We start from the raw sequence: 6045 nt of genomic DNA, 5'->3' as shown, positions 1-6045 counted from the left end.
CAAACAAAAGAGACTCGGGCAAGATTATGACCTTGTCAGGCTAGGTACGTCTTCTTGCAACCACTTCTCTTTGAGTTTTATAGGGGTTGTAATCTTTGGAGAATGAAATATAAATCAGGTTTACTAGAGGGATTCAATACTACAACATAGGGGAAAGGTAGCAGAGCTTCTAAAACTTGATAAAAGATGGCTTTCTATGGTGGACTTGCGACTAAAAGGGTAAAGTTTGGACAAACTAAGCTTTCTGGTTTCTTGCTTGCTTGAGTGCAAAGTTGGATGTCTTTTGATTGATTGGTTGAGTGTCCTTGTTCCTTGTGTCCTTCGTTGCTTTTATAGACTTTCTAGCCCTACTGTCCAAGCCTCGCCTTTTAGTGATGGCCTCCAGAGTATGGTGAGTCACCATTTATTTACCTATCCATGCCCTTGAAAAGTACTTTTTGCTGGGGGTGAGCTACCCTCTGAGTGTAATTTCTCACATAGGCTTGTTGCCTATTCCTTGGCAAAAAATTATTTTTAATTCTTCCTTGGCTGTTGACTTGTCCGAGCTCAATCTTCCTTCTACTTTTAGGCCTCCAATCATACTAAGCCCAGCATTAAATATCTACTCAAACAATGCCCCATTTAATCATTGTTAAGTTTGCTAATCAAGACATTGATAATGATTAAAATCCATTGCATGCTGAAACTAGGTATTAGCGCCTCTTAATTAGCCATTTTAAATAAACTTTTGCACTAACCCACGATTTCCAAAGTTAACTACCTGCTGTTAAATAACTTCCACTTTTCTTTTTTCGGCCATCTTCTTCAACAAACTTAATTTTCTGAACTTCCAAATCTCTTAAATTTTCGGCCATTTCTTGCCTCAATTTCTAGCCCCATTTTCACTCTATTTTCTGGAATTCAACAATGGCTCCCAAATCGTGCCCTGCATGCAAGTTTGGAAAAGGGATTGTCAATCTTCGATGTCGACTTAATGACCTTCATCACCCTTGGGCTGGACTTAATCTGTCCATTTTCTTCGAGAAAGGGGGAATGCATTCATTAGGGCCCGCATGGAATTCCAGAGTTCCTGTAGTTGTGGAAAGCAATATGGCCGTTGCCAACTAGTTCACTCCCAATCCTTACATCGTTGAGCGGGAATCTCTGCTCCAAAGTGGTCTAGCTTCAAGAAGGGTTTCCCGTTAATGAATGATGAAGCCTGGTCCAAGTGGGTGGATAAATTAGAGCCCATCTGGAAGAAGAAGTGGATGACAACTGGCATCTATGAGCTTATCATGATGTCCAAGACCACTATCCCCATCAAGCATGAGTTTCTCTCAACAACTCTTCTTTTCTGGAACATAGAGACCAATACCTTCGATTTCAAAATAGGTCGCATAACGCCCACCATCCTGGATATAGCTCAGGTTTTGGGTTTAAGGTCATCGGGCAGGTGTGTAGACATTACACACGATTGGTCATCACCCTCACGCCTAACTGCTGAAGGCTCAGAGGCTTGTCAGTCTATCATCAGCTTGGAGTATAACTTTACCACCATCAAGAGCTATGAGACTTCTTTCACAGGCTTCATATCTTTTGTTAAAAAGATGTTCAGCCTGCCTTCCCTCATTGCTAACCCAGCTAAAGAGCACATGTACTTTCTCCTATATTGGTTGAATAAACATGTGTTCCTTAACAAATCTAAATGAGTGAAGTTGGAATAGGTCCCCTTGGTGGAGAACATGCATTCCTTTGATGATATCACCACCGACCCTTTCTTTTTGGCACATCTTTATCATCTCCTTTGTGAGATGACAATGGACCATCCTTTCGAGACCAACGTCAATTGAGCTACTTGGATGATGCAGCTATGGCTTCAATGGTATTGCCCCGAATTTCGGGTTGCCAACTTGGAGCTTCCAGAGGGAGTAGCTCCTGCCCGAATTCTGGCAAAGGCTCCCACCACCAACCACTCCACCTTAGCTTGCCTCTATTTCTTCAAAATCTATAAGATTTAGGTCAATTTGGAGTGGGGTGCCTCAATGCTCTGGAGGTACCCTTGGTTCTCGGACAACATCTTCCAGGATTCCTTTAGGGAGGATGCTATCAGCTTTTGCAAGGATAAATTCATTAGCTGCATCCAGCAGAAGGACTTAGCATGGGGAGTCAGGAGTGACTGAGCGGGCTATGAACGCGGGCTGGAGATCTACCACCCTAATTTCTGTGGTAGACAACTGGGTTTAGACAGGCAATTCCAGTCCATTTTTTTAATTCAGTCGAGTGTGGAACTTCATATCGCATATGTTCTCCTTTAAATGCCACGTTTCGGGCAAGCAGGTGCAGCTTGGAGGTAATGAGCAAGATAACTCATAAGCCCGCGACCCTTAACTTTAAGTGCATGTCTTTGTTCACCACTTGGTGGGAGGCCAAGTGGTCTAAGAAGTATGATAGAGATGTCAGAGAAGCCCATGATAAGATCTTTAGGCAAGTTTTCTTTAAGTCCCTTTCCAAGAAATAAGAGTTTGAAAGCTGGAAAGAGGCCATCAATCATAAAAACCAACTTTTGATTATATGTAACCTAAATTGTTACCCCTTTCATTTACTTCATATTTTCATAGTTTGTGATTGCTAACTTTCTCCTTAATCTTGTAGCCCAAGGTAATCATGGGGAAGTGGATGTTAGGCAGAAGAAAAGGCTGTTGATGCCTTGGTTCTTCAGGAGGCTGCTGCAGAGCCAACTAGGTAAAAATCGAGCTCTAGCCATGTTCCTGAGGATGCTGGGAACATCTTTAAGATGTTCAATGAATCAGAGACAAAAGTTAAGCCCGAAGCAGAAACCAGGGCTCCTCATCGGGCAAGATATTTTTTTGTAAAATCTTCTAATTATAAGTTCGAGGGGAGACCTCAAGCTAGACTTGATCCTCCTGCTCCAAGAGCCACTCCAACCAAGAAGAGAACCAGGTTTCAGGCCTCTCAAGTCTCTAGATCTCCTTCTACCATCCTAATTGAAGCAGGCATGAAAAAATCGAAATCTGCCAGTACGTGATTCAAACTTGATTTTTCTTTATTTAATTCATCTCTTTAAGTCTTGAACTGATCATGTTCTTTCTTGTGATTAGGACTTGCCATTAGCAAAAAGCTTGATTCTCCTCCCATGAGATGAATGCAGGTGTGGAAGGGCAGCAAATTGATAAGAAGGTATTTGTTAAGATCTTGGAGGAGTTGAAGGTAGTTTTCTTGAATCTTTGAGCAATTAATTATTTCTAAAATTCATCTCTTGTACTCAGCTAGTTTTTGTTGTTTTCCAAAATAGGCTTCTAAAGCAGAATGGACTTCTCAAACCAAGCCTTCTTTACTCCAGCCCGACCTGTGCGTCTTTCTTCTCCTCGGGCTGAGCCTTCAGTCGGGTGAGCACCAGCTCCTTCTTCTTCTTCCATTCCTCTAGCGATGATAGTGACCCCAACTTCCCAATTCAATCTAACAACTAGAGAGATGCTTCACTTTGTAGAGGATGACAGTAACTCTGTAAGTTCTCTTTTCTTAAGCCATTTTAAGCTTTTCTTAATGTGTTTTCACTTTGAATTTATGTTTTGAACTCTAGCTTTGCCAGTCTTCCCCCTTGCCAAAGACTACCAATCATCCAACATCAGTTGTTGAGGAGCCCATAGTTCCTGAGATACCAGTTGTCTAAGAGGTGACTAGTTTTAAGGCTTTTCATGCTCCTCTTCAGGCAAGCCAACCAACTTCTTCCAAGGCAGCTACAGTAACGCATCCTCCTCCCAAAGTACATGGCTTATCTTAGGTATAAACATACTTGCAATCTTGTCTTTTTCTCATTTAAGTCTAGATTGCTCTATTAATTTGTCTTCATTATGTTTTGATAGGCATCTGGTAAGGGTTCGAGCAGGTCTCCTTAGCCTGCTGTGAGTAAAGTAGCTAATTCTCGACCTCCTCGAGCTACTAGAGTCTCAGGGATCCTAATCACTCGGCCTAAAAAGGTTGCTACTACTGCTAAATCCTCTTCTTCCATCCCTACTGAGGTTACCACTGTTGTTGCTGCTTTAGGTGGTGCTGGTGTAATGCCTCATCCTCTAGCTTCTCTTCCAGCCACGGCCTCTTTTCCCGAACTAGTTAGAGAGTTCGGGTAAATTAGGACGAAGTTGAGATCCCCAATATGCCATTTTGAGCCTCAACATCTTCAAGATCAGTGCAGGGTCTTCAAAGAATGTATGCAGAGGGACTTCTCTATCTCATTCAGCCTTAAGGCTCTTCAAGATGATGAGAAAACTCTCACTGATTTATACCAAGCCTAATGGATGACTAAGGTGCAGTATAAGTCCTTCATCTCATTCTTTGAAAATCTGAGGGTCAAAAGGGATCAACATCTCAAGGCCAAGAGGCAAAAGGTTTTACAAGGAGAAGCACACTAGAACTTCCACTACTTTACATCAGTTGGTGGATGAGGGCTCAACCGTGGAGGATCGAATAATGGTGGTAGCTGCTGAGATCCAAAAGCTGGAGGAACAACCTTCTGCTTTGAAGGCTAAGCAGATGACTTTCTCAAGCAAGCTATACAAGAAAATCCAAGAAGTGAAGAAAGTGAACCACGAAATTGAGGAGTTTGAAGCTCAGTTAGCCAACAGCAATATAGCTTTAGAATAGCTGGGTCACATTTTCTGTTGGTATTTTTTAGTAGAAATTTCATTGTCCCACATTGGTCACTACCAGAAGGTTTCTTCACTTTATAAGGCTTTGTCCCTTATAGAAAGTGATTTGAGTGATGGACCTTGTAGAACAAAATTGGGCTCACCCTTGGGGTTGGGCTTTAAGGTGTACTAATTAATTAATAAATAATATATAATTAATTATCAAAAGATGGGCCTTGGGCCTTGAGGCTTTGGCTCTAATAATTAAATACTTTAATTATTTATTTTTGGATTTAATTAATTATTTTTAATTAATTTTTAATTTAATTAATTAATTAATTTTTTTTATCATTTTATCAATAGACTCATCCTTTCAGATGAAGTCTGAAGAGTGATGAAAGAACGCAGAACAAAGCACCCCTATGGAGAAAATGTCTCCCAACAGACACATCCTATTCTCATATCTGTTGCGAACAGGCATACACCTACTATATATACATCCATCTGCATGACATTTAGATACAGAAAATCAACATTCTTATTCTACAATAAAAAAATATCCTTTATGAGAAAACCACACAGAAATTCGCCAGAAGTCAAGTTTTCCAGTGCTGAAATTTTGACTTGATCGTTGAATCCTGGTGAAACAGACGTCTATAGAACTACAAGCACTGAGTAGGGACAAAATTTTTGTTTCAAGGACATTGTGGTACGCAAGCCTCAATCTTCAATATTTTTGTTTAATATTATTTCATTGTTCATACACTGTTAATTAGTTGTTCGTATTTATTATTTATTAGCATATATAAATTTATCACAGATTGTTGACATTTATCCAACATTTTCACCATCATCCAGACTTATCACTCTAGGATAGTTGTCTTGGCTAAAGATGTAAACTTGTTAACTTAGGGCTTCCGTACCTCCCCCAATTATTGAATGAAAAGATCTTTTACTTCTTCACTATTTTACTTACTTATTTACTCTTCTTTAATATAAACAACTGCTTTAAACAAACAAAAGGGCCCCCACCTCTTCTCTAAGTATTAGACTTCACTAATGTAACAGTCTTTAACATCTCAAAGAGTTGGGTGGTGCTTCTTTAGAAATTTAGCATTGATTGGATGTTTTGTAAGTCTCCCTCTAAATCTGCTAAGCAATACCCACTTTATCTAATACTTTGGTGATTGTAAAAAGGCCTTCCTAAGTGGGACTCCATTTCCCAAAACCTTTAACTTGAGTTCCCAAGGGCAAAACTGTTTTCCATACTAATTCTCCTTTTTTTAAATTCTTCAGTCTTATTCTCTTGCTGTAAGCTCAGGCAACAACCTTTTTCCTTTCCTGGATCTTGTTTAGAGCTTCAATTCGGACAACATCCAAATCCTTAATTCCTTGACACATGGCCTGATTAAACTCATTA

At 40.1% G+C, this 6045-nt stretch overlaps 1 pseudogene; it reads left to right on the top strand.

The window, feature by feature from the left end:
• Positions 1-3929: 3929 nt before the first annotated feature.
• LOC126618172 (uncharacterized) lies at positions 3930-5537 on the top strand (annotated as a pseudogene).
• The last annotated feature ends 508 nt before the right edge of the window (positions 5538-6045 follow it).

This window comes from Malus sylvestris, chromosome 4 (assembly GCF_916048215.2).
Source record: "Malus sylvestris chromosome 4, drMalSylv7.2, whole genome shotgun sequence".
NCBI classification, from domain to species: Eukaryota; Viridiplantae; Streptophyta; class Magnoliopsida; order Rosales; family Rosaceae; genus Malus; species Malus sylvestris.
The sequence above is the reverse complement of the archived record's forward strand: the minus strand, read 5'-3'. Positions and strand labels throughout refer to the sequence as shown.